Here is a 21346-nt window from a genome sequence, read left to right on the forward strand (position 1 = left end):
GCCTTTTGTAATCATGAAAGGTAACAAAGGACCGAGGTAATTTTTGTTCATGAAAACTTATTCCGCCCACCATTAACCTCATAGTTCGAGGGCCGCCATTTTCTCACTTGAAGGCCAATCTTTTATTTTGTATTTTTTATTTATTATGATAAAATCTGGCCATTGTTATGAATTAAAGTTTTCATAGCTTAAAATAACATGGCTATGCATTTTTTCTTTCATTTTCCTCAGGAAGGCTTGTTGGGCACAGATTGGAGAAATCTCAAAGGACATGTATTAGCAGCCGGTAATGGCAGTCGACAACCTACTCGAAAACAATTTATAGTGATTCAAAAAGTACCGAGGCATCGACAAGCATGTCTGTAGATGAGCTTGGTGCCGTTGACTCCGCTGCTATGCCCTCCACCTCAAGGGCTGCAGAGGTAAGAATTTAGTTCTCAAGAATTGTGCCTTGGAAAGTGCCTCTTTTTCAAAATTTCATTAACGTGTAGAACTATGAAAAACTAATTGTGTCTATAGTCAATGCTTCTGACTTAATCTTTGTTCCAATCACAATATCACATGTCTATCTAGGACTATTTTGGCAGTATATATAGTATGATGAAGATTAAGCATTGTTCTACTCAATGAATAAATGTTCATGTGAGCTGAAAACCATTTTCAGAAGATGGTTCTGTTTTTACATAGGTTTAAATTAACTTCTTTATTCACAATCATCGAGTACATGAGTATACTTTCTAGTTATTAAGAAGCACCACCAGTTATTAAGGAGACTCCTGTTCTAGTTCAAGATTCTGCAAAGATTAAAGAAGCACCACCAGGTTCTTTCTCTTTTTCTCCTATTAAATTTGCAGCCCCAAATCGAAAGTTATTGGAACTAGACCAGATATTGAGGTGAGCTTCACTTGTGAATTTGTTACTTGAGATGAAGAATACACTGTACATAGATTATGTTGTCACTATTTTTTTATTTTTGTCAGAATTTGATACTTGAAAAACAGATGAAAAATGGAAAAATATAAGGAGGCAGAGAAGCCTGAGGCAGAGGATCAATTCATGACCACACTGTTTCATTATTGTATATTTTGACTTAATTAGAGGACAATAGTTGATGTATCAATACACTTTGTTGATGTATGGTTGTTACTTGTTATTATAATTGATGTATCAACACTTTGTTTATATTTTGAAATATATTGACTTGTTTGTTTATAGTATTTTTCTTTTAGTTTGATAATACGATAAATTTGTTTATTTTTTGAAATATTATAAATATTTGAATACAAATTAGATAAAAATTTGTATTAAATTTATATTTATTTTGTATGAAAACAAGTTTATTTTGTAATTGAAAAAATAAAAAAAAGTATTTTACCTTACTGACGGATTTTCTGTCTGTAATTAGAGTGTGAAATGATTTTTCAAAGTTCAAATTACCGACGGAAAATCCGTCGGAAAATTCGTCTGTAATTACAGACGGAAAATCTGTCGGAAAATCTGTCTGTAATTACAGATGAAAAATCCGTCTGAAAATTTGTCTGTAATTACAGACAGAAAATCCGTCGAAAAATTCGTCTGTAATTACAGACGGAAAATCCGTTGAAAAGTTCGTCGCTTTTGGGAAATGGATAGAAAATTTACAGAGGAAAAATTCGTCGGTAACTGGTAAAAATCCGTCTGTAATTTTCCGACGGAAAAAAATCCGTCGGTAAATAATTTCCGATGAAGCTTTTACAGAGGGATAATCCGTTGGTAATTTCGTCGGTAACCAAAAATTCGTCTATAATAAAGACTAAATATGTCTGTAAATCTGTCTGTATTAATCTAATTTCTAGTTGTGATTATATTAAAAATTATAAATTGGAATATTCAAAATAACTAAAACATATCTATAGTTTATTCTTAAAAAAACGAAACCATATTTTTGGATTAATTTTAAAAAGAGTAAAATATTTTTATAGGACTAACTAATAGTATTTGATTGTATTAGAAAGTAAAATGAGTTTGATCCTTAAAAGAGACAAATACTTTTTAGTTCATTTTAAAATAACTAAGTACTTTTTTAGGATTTATTTTAAGAAGACAAAAATACCTTCTTAGAATTAAAATTTTTAATTGTATTAAGTATTAGATACTTTAAAATTATTTAAAAAATTTAATTTTGATATATTATCAATGTAAAATAATTTTACATATTTAATTACATAATAAAACATCATAAAAAATAACTACCTCTTATGATCATATGAATGATCATAAAAAAAATGCACGATTATAAAAAATATTTTATACTGTTAGTACATCAAAATTAAACTTTTTTAAAAAGGTGAAAGCACCTTTTTAAAACTAAAATTTTTTAAGTGTAATAGAAGTTAGAATTTGATTTCAAAAAACTTAAATATCTTTTTAATTAATTCTAAAATAACCGAAATATTCCTTTATAGTCAATTTTAAAAAGACTAAAATATGTTTTTAGGGTTAAAGTAATATATAACTCCTTAGAGATTAAAATATTTTTATGCAAGAATATACTATCACATGCAAATTCAATTTTAACATATTTGCACAAAATTGTAAAAAAATATTGGAAACAAATTTATTAATAATTATTATTAATAGTTTCCATCAAATCATTCAGTTGATATGAAAAGCATATAAATAAACAGCTTTAATTCTAAAGAGATATTTTAGTTTTTTAAAATTAACTATAAGAGTATTTTAATCTCTTAAATATAAAATTAAAATTCTTATTTTATAAAACAACAAAAATATTTATTAATTAGCTAGATAAATATATTTAGTATTTTAAAGTTAACATTAAAAAGATATTTCACTATGTCTTTTAAAAGTAAAGTAGAAGGATATTTAATTAATTCTAAAAGATTAATTTTGTCGAAATATTAAAAATGATACTTTAATTTTTTTGCAATATTACTCAAAAAAGTATTTTAGTAGTTAATTAGAAAAAAATTTAATATGAGATAATTAATATATGATATTGTTCCGGACTACGGTTACCGGACGGTTCGGGTTGAGATGCGAGACGGTAGGATTGTTTCGCCTGGGACGAACGTGCCGAGACCGAGTCTGCCGAGCAACCGAGCTCTCTTTGTGGAATGATGGAGAGTGGGGGGTCACCTGCAAAGACACTCCGACGCTTTAGTCAGTCAGTGTGCAGGCGAAAAAGGGGTTAGGTGGGATATGTGACGTACCTCGGGGGAAGAGCCAGTCTTCCCTTTATATACATGTCAGTAGTGGGCCCCTCATGAGGACAGGCCCATATCCCCAAGGACGCTGTCCTATAGCCACGTGCGAGCCGTACGAGACGCGTGCCCGGGTCGGTTGAATGGCGCGTAACCGGGCCGGGTGGAGCTCGGGCCGGGTTAACCCGCGGGGATTTTGGGCCAGACCGTAACAGTGCCCCCACGCGCTATTGGTGGTCGTGGGGACTACCAGTGGCGTGTCGTCTTGTGGTTTGTTCGTCCTCGTCAGGTCGGCTATCCGTGGGGCGGATATGCCCTTTATACGCGTGTCTCTTGGTTGCATATGCAACCGTTTCGTCGCCTCGTTCCCTGTGCCGAGCATTGCATGCTCATAATGGGGTGAAAAAACCCCGTTTGCAAAGACCATTTTGCCCCCATGTTTTTCGCGCTTCCTTGGGGGCAGTTTTTGAATCGGTTAGTTTTAATGTTCCACATTTAGCATTTCTCTTCTTCTCTCGCTTCAAAACTTTTCTGTGTCTCTTCACCCTTTGTATTTCTTCCTTCAGTTAGTTTTAAAATTCAGAAGATCGTTGTGGTGCCCTCGCTCATCCCCCCTCTGCATTCTTCCTTGTTTGCAATTTCACTCTTCCTCTATCAATTCAGGTAATTTCTCGAATTCCTTTCTTTCATGCTTCATTCCTGCGTGTTTGGTTTTTGTTGCTGTTACTGTTGTGTAGCCTTTAGTGGTGGTTGGGTGCGTTAGGGGGAGGGGTGCCATTCCAGGGTAGGTTTTTCCCTGAACCTTTTTAGCTTTTAACTGTTTAGGCTTAGTTGGGGAGTAGTGGGGGTAGTGTCTGCATTCGGCCTGAGCAACCGACCACTTAGACTGACTGGATGGTCCCCCCATGTAGGTATGGCTCGCACGACCTCCCGGGCTTCCCCTAATCCCGCGGCGTACGATCCGTATGCTTGGGTCGTCTCCGACGTGAAGGATTCGCCTAATCAAATGGGTGAGGAGGAGCTCACCGAGTTCCGACAAGCCGAGTACTTGTGCGGAGGAACCGATGAGGAAGCCAATTATGACGTCTTTGTCCCGGCTCCTCACGAGCGTTTGTACGAGATCAATTTCAACCATCCCCGAGTTGCCGACTGGATTTGGTTTTACAAATCCATGTTTACTCAAGTGGGGGTTCGCATCCCGTTTTCAGCTTTCCAAATGGCACTTTTAAGCCGGGTTTCCGTGGCGCCGTCGCAGTTGCATCCGAACAGCTTGGCCTCAATCCGCTGTTTCGAGATGGTTTGTGAATACCTCGAGCTGCCGGTGTCTGTAGATGTTTTTCTTTTCTTCTTTAATCTTACAAACCCTTCGAAGGAGGGGAAGCACAAGAAGGGGTTCATGTCCTTCCGGTCTGCCCAAGGTCGGAGGATTTTTGGTTTATTCGAGGACTCCTATCACGGGTTTAAGGACAAGTATTTCAAGGTTCGTCCTGTCAAAGGTCGTCATCCCTTTTGGTTATCGTTAGAGGGGGTGCGCCTTATCCTGACCTATTGGAGCTTCGGGGCAGGGTCGAATGCCTTTGTTAAGGTGACCTATAAAGGCATGTCGGCAGTGGACAGGAAGATTGCCGACGTGTTGATGGCAGTCTTTGGGAGGAATCACGTGAACCCCCATCTCCTTATGGGTGATCGGGAGGCCGGCCGTAATTATATTTGTGAGAAGTTTCTGCTTGTTTCGTTTCTTTATCTTGTTGCTTTTGTTAATGAATTGCTGCGGCTTAACCGATTTGGTTTCCTCTTTGCAGTGGGAATGTCTGCCGAGATTACAGGACTCCCTAACTTGTTCCAAACCTTCCTGTTGGCGAGTGATGACGAGGGAGGTAACGAGAAATCTGCTGCCGAGAAGTCTGCTGCTCCCCCGGAGGACAAGGCTACACCCGAGCAAGGGGCTATGGTCGATGAGATCGGCACCTCAGCTCAAGGGGCCTCGGTTGGGGGTGATAAAGGGGGTCGTGTTTCCCCCTTACGCGAGGTGATCGGCACTGGGGGTTCTACATCTAACCCTGATGCCGATGACGAGGTGGAAGAGGTCCCGAGCCTCAAGAGGAAGAGGAAGACGTCGTCCAGTCCTGAGGGGGTTCTTACTGTGATGGAAAGAAATTTTGATGCCGGGAACTTTATAGACTCCCAGCTGATCCCCGGTACCGAAGAGTATTTTCACGAGTCATCACTTGCCGGGCAGGCGAGGTGGATGTACCGTACCTTCTTGCGCGGCGCAGTGATAGCTCGGAAAGCTGAGTTCGAGTTGTCTGGGATGGAGTCCCTCCGCAGGAGGTTGGAATCCGCTGGGAAGGCAAATAACGAGCTTAAAAGTGAAGTTGAGACTCTCCGGGAGCAGCTGACCCAATCCAACGAGAAACTTGACGCCGCCGAAAAGAAAGCTACTGCTGCTGAGAAGAAGGCCACCACTGCCGAGAAAAAGTTAGAAGAGTCGGACGCCACGGTTTCTCGTCTTCTCGAGCGCGAAATGGCTTTAGAGAGTCAAGTCGCCGCGGCACAAAGACGGGTAGCCGAGGTCGAGAAAGAAAAGCAAACCGTGGAGGCAGAGTTGGCATCGTGGAAGGTGAAGTATAAAGATGTCGTCAAGCAGGGTAAGAATGCGATCCTGGGGACCGAAGAGGCTCTTAAAGCTCAGGTCAAAGTCGTTGCCCCCGAGTTTGACACGTCGGCTATTGGCGTTTACAAGGTTATTATAGATGGCAAGGTTGTCGACGTCCCCAAGAAATGAATACTGTGTCGAACTTTCCTGTTTAGCCGTTTTATTTTGGCTCTTGTGAACAATGACTTTTTAGTCGTTTGCCCGCTTTAATGTAATTTACTTTTTCTTACACGTCTGGTCGTGTTATCGTTTCTACTAACCGTTATTGGTTTATAGCTGTCGCTTATATTAACGAGTTGTGACCTTTTTACATAGTCGTTTGTTATCGTGATAGTTGACGAGCTCCCGGGGTGATCAGTCCCGGGGCCGCGCATTGTTGTCGGGTTGTGATAGGACGGGTTGCCTGGAAAAAAGGAAAAGGAACAAGATACGAGAGAAAATTTGCACAAGTATATTTTATTCGATAATTTGCATAAAGGACCCATAGGTCATAATGGAAAGTTCAAATCCGCAATTTAACCACTTAGCTTAGTTGGTCGGCATGTGGCCCCGTGTGTTAAGAGTAGAATCTCATCAAGTTGTTTGCGTTCCATGTTCTTGGGACTTCCTTACCATCGAGCCTTTCTAACTTGAACGCGCTTCTACCCATCTCTTTTTTGATTCTATAGGGGCCTTCCCAGTTTGCCGCCAGCTTGCCTGCCCCAGGGGTCGGTGGGCCGACATCGTTTCTCCTCAGGACGAGATCGTTCGGCTCGAATTTCCTTTTGAGCACTTTGGTGTTGTAGCGTAGGGCCATTCTTTGCTTTAGCGCCGTCTCTGTCAAGTGGGCCATTTCTCTGGCTTCGTCTATCAGGTCCTTCTCCACGGCTTCCTCCACTCCTTTCAAAAGTAGGTGGGGGCTCGGTTCCCCGATCTCTACGGGTATTACCGCGTCTAACCCATACGTTAGTCGGAAAGGAGTCTCCCCGGTGGAGGATTGTTCGGTTGTTCGGTAAGACCAGAGTACCGAGGCTAGTTCATCGGCCCAAGCACCTTTTTTATTATCCAATCGCTTCTTCAGTCCTAAGAGGATAATCTTGTTCGCGGACTCCACCTGTCCGTTCGTCTGGGGGTGTTCTACCGAGGAGAACCTCTGTCTTATACCCAGGCCGGTGAGGAATTCCGTGAACCTTTTGTCGGTAAACTGTGTGCCGTTGTCCGAGATGACGACTTCTGGGATCTCGAATCGCATTATCACCTGCCTCCACATGAATTTCCTGCAATTGGATGAGGATATGCTAGCTAGTGGTTCTGCTTCTATCCACTTGGTGTAGTAATCAATGGCGACTATGAGGTACTTGACCTGCCCAGGTCCGACAGGGAAGGGTCCCAAGAGGTCGACCCCCCATTGAGCGAATGGCCGGGAGGACGTTAACAGGCTTAACTCGGAGGCCGGTGCCCTGTGGAAATTGGCGTTCTCTTGGCACTTCACGCATTTTTTGACGAACTCTTTGGAGTCTGCCATCATTGACGGCCAATAATATCCGGCTCGGATTAATTTTCTTGCTAGGGCCTTGCCTCCTATGTGGTGTCCGCAGCAGCCTTCATGGACTTCCCTGAGGACATAGTCCGTTTGGTCGGGGTGTAAGCACTTCAATAGGGGCTGGTTGAGCCCTTTCTTGAATAGCTGTCCTTGGATGACGGCGTATTTGGTTGCTTCCCTTCTTAGTTTCGCTGCGTCCTTTTCGTCGTCAGGGAGTTTGCCGTTTTCTAGGAAGCTAGTGATGGGATCTAGCCATGAAGAGCCCAGCCTTGTCACGTGCAAAGTGACTGCTGGCTCTCTCGTCATACCTTGGATGAGAGACCGGTTGCCTTCTCCCGGTTTGGTGCTGGCCAACTTTGATAGGAGGTCTGCCCGTGTGTTCCTTTCTCTAGGCACGTGGTGGACCGTGACCTCTTCAAATTCCTGGCTTAAGTTTTTGACTTTTTCCAAGTATTTTTGTAATAACGAGTCTTTGGCTTGGTAGCTCCCGTTTACCTGGGAGGTGACGACCTGAGAGTCGCTGCATATTTCCAATCTTGTTGCTCCGACTTCCGCCGCTAAGGTCAAGCCCCCTATAAGGGCTTCGTATTCTGCCTGATTGTTCGAAATGGGAAATTCGAACCTGATCGACTGCTCGTATACGACTCCAACCGGGCTTTCCAGGATGATCCCGGCACCTCCGAACGTCTGGTTGGAAGCTCCGTCCACGTGGAGCTTCCACCGTGTGCTCGCTTCTTCGGTTGGGTCCCCAGTTACTTCTACCAAGAAATCTGCCATCGCCTGCGCCTTGATGGCTTGCCGGGGTTCGTACCGTATGTCGTATTGGGAGAGTTCGATGGACCAAGTCATCATTCTCCCCGCCAAATCGGGTTTTTGAAGTACTTGCCGGATCCCTTGGTCCGTTCTTACGACAACCTGGTGACTTTGGAAGTATTGCTTCAACCTTCGCGAGGAGGTCAAGAGCGCTAGAGCTAGCATTTCCAGCTTGCTGTACCTTAATTCTGCCCCTTGCAGTGCTCTGCTTATGAAATAGACCGGCTGTTGAGCCCTCCCTTCTTCCCGCACAAGAACTGCGGCCAGGGCTTCTCCTGTTATGGCGAGGTACAAGTATAGCGGTTCCCCGTCCTTTGGCTTTCCGAGTACAGGAGGTGCCGCCAGGATTTCCTTAAAGTGCTGAAAGGCTTCCTCACATGCGGGTGTCCATTCGAATGCCATCCCTTTCTTCATGAGATTAAAGAATGGCAGGGCCTTTGTTGCCGATGCTCCGAGAAACCGGGATAATGAGGTCAGCCGTCCCGCCAACCTTTGGACGTCCTTGATACAGCCTGGGCTCTTCATCTGGAGTATTGCCTGGCACTTCTCCGGGTTGGCTTCTACCCCTCTCTGAGTTATCATAAATCCTAGGAACTTGCCAGCTTCCATGGCGAAGGCACATTTGAGGGGGTTCAGCCTCATTCCGTGCTTCCGGAGAGATGCGAATACGTTTTCCAGATCCTTTAGGAGGTCGTCAGGTCGCGTTGTTTTCGCGAGGATGTCGTCGACGTAGACTTCCACTGTTTTGCCTATAAGATCATGGAATATCTTGCTCATCAGCCTTTGGTATGTCGCTCCTGCATTTTTTAGGCCGAACGGCATCACCTTGTAGCAGAAGGTTCCCCCTGGCGTTATAAACGCCGTCTTGTCTTCATCTGGACGGTGCATCGGTATCTGGTTATAACCGGAGTAGGCATCCATGAAGCTCAGGTAACGGTAGCCCGCCGCAGCGTCGACGAGCGCGTCTATGTTAGGGAGGGGAAAGCAATCCTTTGGGCACGCCTTGTTAAGGTCAGAGTAGTCTACACACATTCTCCACTTGCCGTTGTGTTTTTTGACTAGGACAACATTTGAGAGCCACGTCGAGTAATCTACTTCTCGTATGAAACCTGCTTCTAGGAGGCTGGCCGTCTGCCTGGCCACTTCCTCCGCCCTTTCTGTCGACATCTTTCTTCTGCGTTGTGCTACCGGGCGTGCTTCCGACCTGACGGCCAGATGGTGAGACATAATCTTTGGGTCTATGCCCGGCATGTCGGCAGGTGTCCAGGCAAACAAATCCCTATTGGCCCTTATCATTTCGATCAATGGATCCTTTAATTCTTGAGGGAGGTTCTTGTTGATGAACGTGAATTTCTCCTCCGTGTCACCGATTACAAATTTTTCCAGGTCCCCTTCCGGTTCTGGTCTGGGTTTGTCGTCCACTCTGGCGTCCAGGTCAGCTAGGAACACGCCGGACGCCTCTTTTGATTTCTTTCTTAGGGAGAGGCTGGCGTTGTCACAGGCGACTGCCGTCTCGAGATCCCCTCTTATGAACCCTATAGATCCCTCATCAGTAACGAACTTCATGACTAGCAGCTTCGTGTTGATTATCGCTTCAACATCGTTTATCGTCTTCCTTCCCAAGATGATGTTATAGGCGGTGGAATCTCGGAGGATCACGAACTCGGCCATCGCCGACCTTCTACCTTGGGTTTGTCCCACCGAGATTGGTAGGGATATTACTCCGTCAGGTTTAATGAAGTGGTCGCCCAATCCAATTACCCCATGTTGGTGGGTCGTCAGATCGGTGTCCCGTAGCCCCAGTGCGTCGAATACGTTGCGGAACATGATGTTTGAATCAGCCCCTGTGTCGACAAGGATGCATTTGACGAGGCCGGTTTCTACTCTGGCCGTAATGACCATGGGAGGGTTTTCCGGGGCGTCGTCGAACCATTTATCTTCCGGGCCGAAAGAAATGGACGGAGGCTTCTTAGAGTTTCGCACCGACGAGGAGGAGATCGCCAAGACCTTGGCGTCTTTCTTGTGCGCGGATCGGGATTTTGGCGGGGTATTTTTGGCTGTTACCACGTTTATCACAGTGAGGCCGTGGTCTCTATCTTCTGGCTCTTGTCGCCGCTTTGCCGAACGGGTTTTGGTCTCTTCGTCATGGTCGCGATAGCGTCTCCTCGGCTCTCTGATAAGATGGGAGAATGCTGCTAGCTTGCCCTCCCTTATCGCTTGTTCTAGTGCATCTTTCAGGTCAAAGCAGTCCTGCGTTTGGTGACCGTAACCCTTGTGGTAGTCGCAATAGAGGTTCTTGTTTCCTCCCGTACGGTCCTTGAGTGGTCGGGGTTTCGGCAGGATCCCCTTCTCGGCTATTTGTTGATAAACTTCCATGATGGGGAGAGTGAGTGGTGTGTAGTTGGCAAATTTCCCTACCCGGGGAAACGACCTCGGGGCCTTGCTCGGCGCCTCCTCTCTGGTTTGTTCCTTCAGTCTTTCTCCGTTACCGGGTTGCCGGGATTGGTTGTAGCCGGACTGCCGTTTATTGGCAGCCACGACTCGGCTGACTTCCTCATCGTTTATATACTCCTTGGCCACCGTCTGGATCTCGTGCATCGTCCAAACTGGTTTCGTGGTAAGGTGTTTTCGAAAGTTTTCGTTGAGGAGGCCGTTCGTCAGACAAAGGCTGGCCACCGAATCGGTTAGGCCGTCGATTTCTAAGCACTCGTCGTTGAACCGATCTAGGTATTTTCTGGTCGATTCTCCTTGCCTCTGGGCTACCCCCAGAAGGTTGATCGGGTGCTTTGCCTTTGCTATTCGCGTTGTAAACTGGGCGAGGAATGCACGACTGATGTCCGAGAACTCGTGGATGGATCCCTGCGGTAAGCCGTTAAACCATCTGATCGCGGGTCCCGCAAGGGTTACCGGGAAGGCTCGGCACCTCACCTCGTCTCCTACTCCCTCTAGATTCATCCTTGCTTCAAAGGCCGTGAGGTGTTCTAGGGGATCTTGAGTTCCATCGTACCTCATGTCCGTTGGTTTGTCGAAGTGCTTCGGCAACCGGACTTCGAGGATGGAATGGTGGAAAGGGGTGGTGCCCATTATCACAGGTTGTCGTGTCCAGTTGGCCCTCCCGTCTTCGCGATCTCGTGTTGTGCGGCGTTTTTCCCTGCCTCGGGAGTAAATTATCGTGTCATTCCGTCTCCTCGGAATATGGGATTCTTCCCGGGTGCTCTCCGCTTCCGTTCGGGATGCGGAGGTGCGTCGCGGGCGGCTCCGGTGGGAGTCTCTTTCTTGGCTTTCGGGGGATGGGGTGTAGCTGGGATCGGTAGTTCGTCTGTCACGCTCCTGGTCGGCCAATTGCCGCTCCAAGTTTTGGACCCTATGACGCAGCTCTTGCATTATTATGGCGCTGTCGCCGCCCGTTCCCCCAAAGGGTCGCGTCCTCGTGTGTTGTTCAGCGTGCTGTCGGGGGGACCTTTGTCGTCCTCTTAGCGAGGCGACAGAGGCCGTCCCTTCCTCTCCGGCTACTCGGCCTTGGTCTCCAGGACCCGGCACAACATCCATTGAGGCTTCCCCACAGACGGCGCCAATATTCGGGACTACGGTTACCGGACGGTTCGGGTTGAGATGCGAGACGGTAGGATTGTTTCGCCTGGGACGAACGTGCCGAGACCGAGTCTGCCGAGCAACCGAGCTCTCTTTGTGGAATGATGGAGAGTGGGGGGTCACCTGCAAAGACACTCCGATGCTCTAGTCAGTCAGTGTGCAGGCGAAAAAGGGGTTAGGTGGGATATGTGACGTACCTCGGGGGAAGAGCCAGTCTTCCCTTTATATACATGTCAGTAGTGGGCCCCTCATGAGGACAGGCCCATATCCCCAAGGACGCTGTCCTATAGCCACGTGCGAGCCGTACGAGACGCGTGCCCGGGTCGGTTGAAGGGCGCGTAATCGGGTCGGGTGGAACTCGGGCCGGGTTAACCCGCGGGAATTTTGGGCCAGACCGTAACAGATATATTTTTAAATTTAGTTAATATTTAGAGTAGAAGTATAAGAAGGTATAAATTGTTGGTTTTTAAAAAAAGTAATTTATTTATTTGTTAATGATATGATATTAAATTAACACATGTTTAATCTTAAATGATACTAACTAAAAAGTGTATTTTTTACTTTTAATTAATTGTGATATGGGATAAACCACTATATATTATTCGTAAATATACATAAATATATAAGAATATTTTGTGTGTGTCTTAAATATATAAAATTATTTATACGTACATGATATTTTTTAGGTTTAATTATTTTGTTGGTTTTTATAATTTTATAAAATTTTTAATTATGTTTTTGTACTTTTTTCTTTTAATTGAATTTTTATACTAAAATTTTTTTAATTGGGTCTTTACACTTTTTTTCTTTTATTTGGGTCTCTGCATTATTTTTTTAGTTGGGTTCCTATAAAATTAAGTCAATTATTGTTAAAAGAGACCTAATTAAAAAAATTTGGTACAAAAATCTAATTAAAAATTTTACAAAATTATAAGAACTAACAGAATAATTAAACCTATTTTTTATTTATATACATGTGTATATTTTAACAATTTACGTAATTATTGCACGTGGATTTGAGGCAGAGTACACTTAGATTTTAAACAATATGGCTCAGCTTGACCAAAGATTATTCCCAATGGACATCAACTAAATTCGTATATGGCAAAACTTTTCAATCTGCTGGATGTTCACATTCACCATCAATACGTCTATCTGAACCGTTAAAATAATTTAATTTATATCTCATGCTACATACGCTTGGAATACTCACAGACTTGCTAAACTCGACAACTGGACAAGTGTCCTGTGTTATTAAAAAGCATGGTTTTTCTCAAAAGAAGAATGAGACTTTGTTCATAAGTTTTTGGTCCTGTAGTGGATAAGACGGCTCCCTTGTTTGTGTAGCTAAGAGAAGTACTTTTAAAGAATAAAAGTAATTTTTTAACAAATCTAATTAAATTATATGTTTAGATACCCCTCATAATTTTCAATAGGAGAAAATTCTCTCTCAATAGGAGAGTTTTTTTAGAACACCAGATTCTTCTTTAATAGAAAGTTATCATCAATTTTTATTTACACCAATATTCTAATTAATTTAATAATCATTTATCTTTAGTATTATCGATAATTTAATTAGTCTTATCATCTAAATGATCTCATAATTTAAACTGAGCTGATACTTTTATACACATTTCTGTACTAATAATAAAATACAGACATAAAACCTATAAAAAAGAAACAACAGTAAGTGAAAGTAAAATTAAATATAGACTCTATAAAAAAAGTGATCAATTTCAATAGATCAAAGAAATTAAAATTTAAAATCGATTGTCTCAACATAATAAAAAAAGTTATCTGTGATAAAGTGATAAGTTATAAGATATGTAAGAATATTTTATTGAAAATGTAAGACAATCTACTAAGTATAGCTGTTACTGAGATAGAATAAAAGAAAATATTTTTTAACTTTAAAAATAGAAAAAAAGAGATGCAAATATTTTAGAATGGACTGTGAAATGTGAGAGACAATCTGATTAATTTTCGGCTTTAGACAGAAAGTGAATATGTATTTGAAGTTAATAATGATTTTATGAAATTTTGGATTCAAGTTCATGGTATTTTCGTTGACTACATGAGCAAGGAAATATCCATTCATACTGGGAACACGTTAGGAGTTGCTAAAGTAGAAAATCTAAAGGTGAATGAAATTCTTAGGAGATTTTTCTTAAGAATCAGAGTAAGCATCAATATAATAAAGGCTCTTCCAACAGGTTTTTAGTTAATAAGAGAAAAATCGTCAAACTTATGAGTATATTTTCAATATAAAAGGCTACTAGAGTGTTATTGCTACAATTGTGGCATCATTAGACATGAAAAGAAAAACTGCAAAACCACAATAGCAATAACAAGTTTAGGATCCAACAAAGTCTAGATATTCAGCAAGTATGGGAGTTAGCCGAATTCGATCTACTATATGGGTGCTGGTAGCTCAAAACAAGGTGGGTGAAAAGAGCAAGATGTGGAAGAAACAGCGCGTGGACAACAAAGCATGAGAAGAGAGAGTGATGAGAGACAAGATACTAAAGAAAGTATGATCAGAGATGAGCAGAATTTGTAATATGAATTAAGGGAAGAAGATTTCTTAAAAAATAATTTGTGGAAGAGAATGAGAGAAAAAGAGCAGAGAGACAGGTAAAGAAAACACAGAATATTCCAAATTTTCAGGAAATGAATGCTGACTTAGAGAAATTAAGAACAGTCTATATAATAGATAGTTCATCAAGGGAGAACAAAAAAAATAATAAGAAGAAAATAGAAAGACTAGCCCAACAAAAAAAAAAAAGCTAAAGGATAATTTTAAGAGAGGGCAAGATTTGAGTTAAATATTGACATAAGGTACAATAGAAAAACAACTCATGTTCAACTAAGCAAACAGGCTGGAAGGGAGCCCAACGTTAAAGTTCCAACTAATTGGATAAGGAAAGAGTTAACTCAAAAAGAAAGCAAGAGCCTAAATCAAAAGAAAAATCATATATTTGAATCAAGCTATGAAACCCACATCCCAAGGATAACAGAATATGAAGTATTGATTCACAACAACCAAACAAATGGCAGCAATAGAGAAATACAGGTTCAAAAATATCTCCAACGTTATATAATAATTCTGAGCTAATACACACACTAGAGTTATAGAAAAAACAAGGAGAAGCTGAGTGAGAACAAGAAAGGAAATAAGGAAGAGAAGTACAAACAAGAATACAAAGCAAAAAGTGGAGACATGTACTATATTGAATTAGCAAGTGATGGTGAAAAGGATTGATAGAAGATAGTGGAGAACGACATAGGTTTATAAGAGTGAGAAATTGAGCTAGCTAATTGTATACAACAAAATTTAAAACTTAAAAGGAAAAGAGAGGATAGACGTATGTTGCAGATAACTGGAGTAGCCTGGGAGGATGATAATGAGAAAGATTCAGTGCAAATTAGCAAAAAAATTAAGAATTATGAGAAAGAGGTAGTAGAATGGGATAGAATTGAGAAAAGAACAGTGGACTGGAATGCAAGTAACAACAACAAGGCTAAGGAGGCAGGTCTAAGCATGCTCCAAATGCGGCCATGAATTTTTTAAGTTGGAATTATCAAAGAGTTGCGGCATCTTCGACAATAGCTGAATTAAGAAATATTTGCAAATTTAGCAAGTCGTTACTAGCTTTTTTTTTATGGAAATTAGAGTTAAGAAAGATAGAATGAATACTATTAGAAGAAAGTTATGTTTTGATAAAAAAATTTGTGTAGAACTCCGGGACATGTCCGGAGGTCTATGTATTTTATGAAAATCAAATGTGAACATTAATATTTTATCGTGGTGTGATAATTTTATTAATACTAAGATATGTATAAACAATGGTGAATCTTAAAAATATGTATTTGTATATGGTAATCCAATTTTCAGGAGCAGAAAGAAGTTATGAAGGAATTTAACAGCTAATAGCTGAGATCAAGAAAAAGTATAAGTATATATTGGAGACTTTAATGATGTTTTAACATAAAAGAAAAAGTTTGATTTACACCCAAATCCTAGAGAGTAACTTAAAGAATTTAGGAAGTTCGTGAATGAAAATAGGCTCATGGATTTAGAACTTAAAGGAAACGAATTTACTTGGTTTAATAATTCAAAAAATTGGTTCATAACTAGGAAAAGACTTGATCGAACCTTAGCAAACAGACAATAAGACAATGGAGAGCGAAGTTTTAACATACTATTTTGGAAGACTTACTAGTGATAAGCTCATATCATTATCTATTAATGATGTCTACTAACCCAAAGAATAAAACAAATACACATTTTAAGTATGAGGCATTTTGAGAAGATCACGAAAAATGCCGCAATGTTATTAATAGAAAATGGAATAAAGAGACCACAAGAAGAGTTGCATGCACTAACATTATTCAAAGGATGAAGAATTGCAAAGAAAAATTGAGAAAATGAAGCAGGATCACTTTTAAAAGGGTTGACAAAAAAATTTTAAAGATGAAGGAGGAGCTTAAAAAACTATATAATTCAAGTTTGAAAGAAAATAAATAGCAACGGATTAGTCAAAATAAAAGAAGAATTTTAGAAATGTGGAGATAAGAAGAAAAATACTGGAAACAACAGTCAAGATTAAAATGACTTAAATGGGAAGATAAGAATTATATTACTACCATTCAAAAGAGAGATATGATTAGAATAGAAAAGTTAAAGAATTCAATAGGACAATTAGTCAAGGGAGTGATAAAATATTAAAGCTGGCTGAAGAATATTTTTTTAAGTTGTTTACAATTTTGAAATAAGAGAAAGTTTACAAGAGTGCATTAGAAAAATATTGAAAAAGATAACTAATGAGATGAACAAAGAGATCCTAAAAAATATAAGAGATAATGAAATAAGAGCTGCAGTCTTTAGTTTGCAAAATTTAAAGATCCTAGGACTAGAGAGACTTAATGGGATGTTTTATTAAAAACGTTGGAAGATTATGAAAGAAGAGGTATACGCGGCGGTAAAAATTTTTTTTGAGGAAGTCATTATGTTTAAGGAAATTAGTGAAACTACTTTTGTTCTTTTTCTAAAAATAAATAATCTAAAAAATCTTAATTAATTAAGGTTTATAAGTTATTGTAATTTTATATACAAGATAATATTCAGGTTGATTGTGGTAAATTGCAGAAGATTTTAAATAAGATATTGTCTCTAATGCAAAATATTTTTATTAGTGGGAAGCTTATTCACGATAATATATAATCATTGTACAAAAAACTTTTTTCATAGGTTAGGAAAAAAGAAAAAGATGGAACTAATAAACTAATAATCAAGCTAGATATAAATAAAGTTTATTATAACAGACTTAAAGGGAATTTTTTTTAAAGAAGTGTTCAAGGCCTTTGATTTTAATGAAAAATGGATGAAATTGATGATGGAACGTGTAAAGAGGGTAAAATATAAGATAAAAATAAATGTCACCATGTCCAATAAAATTAAACCCCAGAAGTTTGCGATAGGAGGATCTTATCATGTTATCACTTACTATAATAAACTAATTCTAATTATTACTATAAAAGTAAAATTTTTTATAGAGACAAAATAAAAAAGAGATAATTTATAGAAATAAAAAAGGTTTATAAATCAAATCATAATATAAAAGAAAGGATAGCCATAAGATGGAAGATATATATACATAAATAACAAATAAAATTTTATGTTGACCATAATAAAAAAAACTGGATACTTTATAGAGAAAAGAAAAAAATTATTTATAAATCAAATCATAAAAGAAAAGAATTCCACAAGATAGAAGATATATACAAAAATAAGAGATATGGATGGATAATCTTAGGAAGACCGCTAAAACTCAATCACTTGGGTTGGCGACCTCCAAGACAAAATTTTTATGGATTTTTTCCTTTTTTAAAAAAGTATAATCTATGATAAAATGAATAAATTAAATAATTTGACTATAGAATACGTTGTGTTTTTTTTCCTAAAGTTTTTCTGGTACATACGAATATAAATATTAATGTAAAGATACACAAACAAAGGATCTTTATGCTGAAGAACTGAAATTGATCAATCAAAATATATATAAGAACAGAAAAGGACATTAATTTCAACATCAAAGCAAATATATTTTAATTGGATGTATATTTTAGCACATATAATAATTTAAATCCCCCAAAAGATAACCTGTATATATTCCACTCACACACACGAGCACATATATATAGAATTTGACAGATAAAATGCAAAATTTAGTAAATTCAATACGTTGGCAGTATAGAGAAATAGTAATACAGAAGATGCATAAAATATTATTAACTACTTGATACATTATTAAGTATAAGTATTTAAAATATTTACAAGATGTATTATGGTAATAAACAAAATTAATTTGTTTCACTTAGTCTTTGATTCAATTTCAACACGGTGTATTGACCAAATTTATATTAATAATTTCAATTCGATGAGTAGATATGATTTTTTTTTTTTTTTGTTATTGTTCTTAGGATTTACAGAATATTCATAATAGTAATGTAGAAAATAATAATTATAAAAAGTAACAAGTAAGATAAAATAAGTGTAAAAAATAAAGAATTAAAAATGATAAAATATATATTAAAATATACAAAAATTAACAAATATTTAAACAAAAATAAATGCATTTAAATAACAAAAAAAGACAGAATTAAAATAATTGAAAGTAAAATAAAATCTCTTAATACTTAGTAAATTCGTAACTCATGTTTTCATGCTTCAATATGATTAAACATTTTAGAGTGAGTGTTGAATGAATAGAACTTTTCCTAACTTATTAAAACTAATCTTATTTATAAAATTTTTTTTAAACTAATTGAATAATCTTAAACTTCAAATAAACTTAAATTTCAAGTAATGTTAAACTTTAAACAAATTTAAATTTTAAATAATCTTAAATCTTAAATATATTTAGACATTAAGTATAACCTAACTTAATCACCAAACCTAACTACTCATTTTTATTTTTTCTACTATGATATGCTTTATAATTCGCATATTATTTTTAACTTTAACGGTTGAATTTTTTTTAAAGTCACGACTATTTTGGCACAACAATTTAAATTCAATTTAGCGTGTTAGTCATATTATTATTTGAATGTGCAACTATGACTCCAATAGGTAGTACAAATGTACAATAACAATCACAAGATTATAATTCAGTTGATCTAGTTAAACCTACAAAAACTATTCCATGGAGGAGCTAGGATTATCCAAATACTTATAAAAATATATTGTCCTAAGGAAAATAGGCCTCAACTGCTGTTCCTCTCTGTTTATATTTACTTTTTATTGTTATTTTTTTGGGGGGTCTGATTAAGTGTTAACGTATTTGATTTTTTGGTCAACAAGTGTAAATGTGTTGATGTTGCCACAAGTAACGCACTATCTTATCTTATTTAAATAAATCAACAAAGTGGTAGTGCAAAAGAGAAAAGTAAATTCCACTCAAGGATGATATTTTTTTCTCCATCTTCATTCTATAGTTTATATATGAAGCATGCTCTTCATTGCTTTTCGTCTTTTGTTTTTATTATATAGTAGAAGCTTAAGTGATTGCATTATTATATCAATTTAGAAGTCATAAATAAAAGCAAAAAACAAGTTATGTTGTACCAAAATCAAACAGCCGAAATTATCCAAACTGTGGGAACTTGTTTAACAAATAAAAACACATACATAAAGACACTTTACAGCGTTTTTCTAACTTATACAATTCAAAATTAATAATTTAACTTACCACTCCAAGCAATGATAGTCTCTACATTTTACAGTTTAATTTGCCCAAGGTTTTATGCCTTAAATAATGGCAAGCTATCTGTCATTCTATAAAAAAAAATCACTTTATTCGGCTGCTTGTTTATTTTCTTTTTCTTTGAAGTAATGCATTTTTTTTAATAAATACTTAACCATTTATTTTATAACAGAGCAATGCTAGGGACCAGCAATTTTTGTGAATAATAGCCTTCAAATAGCCATTAATGATGATTTAATGGTATGAGATTGATGTGAGATTTCATCCAATAATTCACCTTTTTCTGCTGATTACATGGCTAAAGTTTAATAAAATTGCTGGCCCATAGACTTTTCCTTTTAGAACATCTTAAAATGTAACTAAACAAATTTAATCACGTTTTTTCAGGTCTATAAATTAAACATTTTTATTATTGTACCCAAAGGAAAAAAAGTATGATTAATATAAAAGGAAAATTGGACAATGATACATTACTAATAAAATTATTATTTTTTCTTAATATTTAACTAACTCTAAATACTAAAGACTAAATTTTAAACCATAAACTTTATACTATGTAACCAACAAAAAATTTATTATTTTAAGCCAACTGTAAATATTAAAGACTAAATTTAAAATTTAATAATATAAAAATGAAATACTAATCTAAAATATTTACTAATATTTATAAAAAATAGTATTAGCCTCTAACATTCTTCTTGAAAATAATGCACCAAAAATAGATAGGGTCATGTTTAAAAAGGTCTCTACTATTAGTCTTTTAACAAATTAACTTGATAGGTGTAATCCATTGGTTAGCTAGTCAGTACTGATATGATTGTTGGATTATTAGAAGATGGCCCAAATTGTTTTGTATGATCTAATGTGTGTTAAGGGTAATAATAAGTATAGCCTAAGTCCATAATTTACATTGAAGTCGTTGGACAAATACATGCTGATGATGAAAATATGATGTGATCATATATATCAAAGGTTTGGATTAAAGATAGACAACTGGATTGATTCCACCATTAATGTGATACATGCATTATACTGTTAATTCATGATGTATCATTATAATTATTCTCTTCATTTTGAAATATTTTTCGGAAACAAAAAACAAATTAAAGGTGACATTTCAAAATAATTGTCTATCTTTAAAATTAAGATGGCACAAATTAATTTTTAACACTTATGAATTTACATGTATTTATTAATTTTTAAACATTTTTTATTTTGGACTTTTATTTTTAATAAAATGGAAGGAGAAGGAGAACCTAACTTTTATTATTACTCCCAATAATTTATTAACAACTACGCCTAACTAAAGTGCAATAGATTCATACAAATTACTTTGTAGAGGACCCAGTCATTTGTAGAAAAGTCGGTAATAATTATTTCCTTTTTTTTCGTTGTCCCTCTCACATAGTTTGTGGTCTAGTTTTTGTGTCTGGTTTTAATTTATAGTTAAGCAAGCCTTCGTCTTCGGTGTTTCTATTTTCCTTCCTTGCTTTTTAAAATCCATTGTATTCATGTGGCTTTCTATTTCTGCACATGTATAGCTATTTCCTAATATATATATATATATATATATATATACTTTTTAGTAACTCATCACTTTTATCTTAATTATTATTAGTATTGAGATTCCATCCAATTTTTTTGTTCAAATTAATTTGTGTGTAAAATTTCTGTAAATATTAATATAAATTATTGCTGATCAAGTATTAGTAAAAAATAATAATATTTATCCGCTAAGTGATATTGTTTATATATTATATTTACATATTAATGAGATTATTTTAAATAAAACTAG

The sequence above is a fragment of the Arachis stenosperma genome, chromosome 3 (genome assembly GCF_014773155.1).
Source record: "Arachis stenosperma cultivar V10309 chromosome 3, arast.V10309.gnm1.PFL2, whole genome shotgun sequence".
In the NCBI taxonomy this organism is placed as follows: Eukaryota; Viridiplantae; Streptophyta; class Magnoliopsida; order Fabales; family Fabaceae; genus Arachis; species Arachis stenosperma.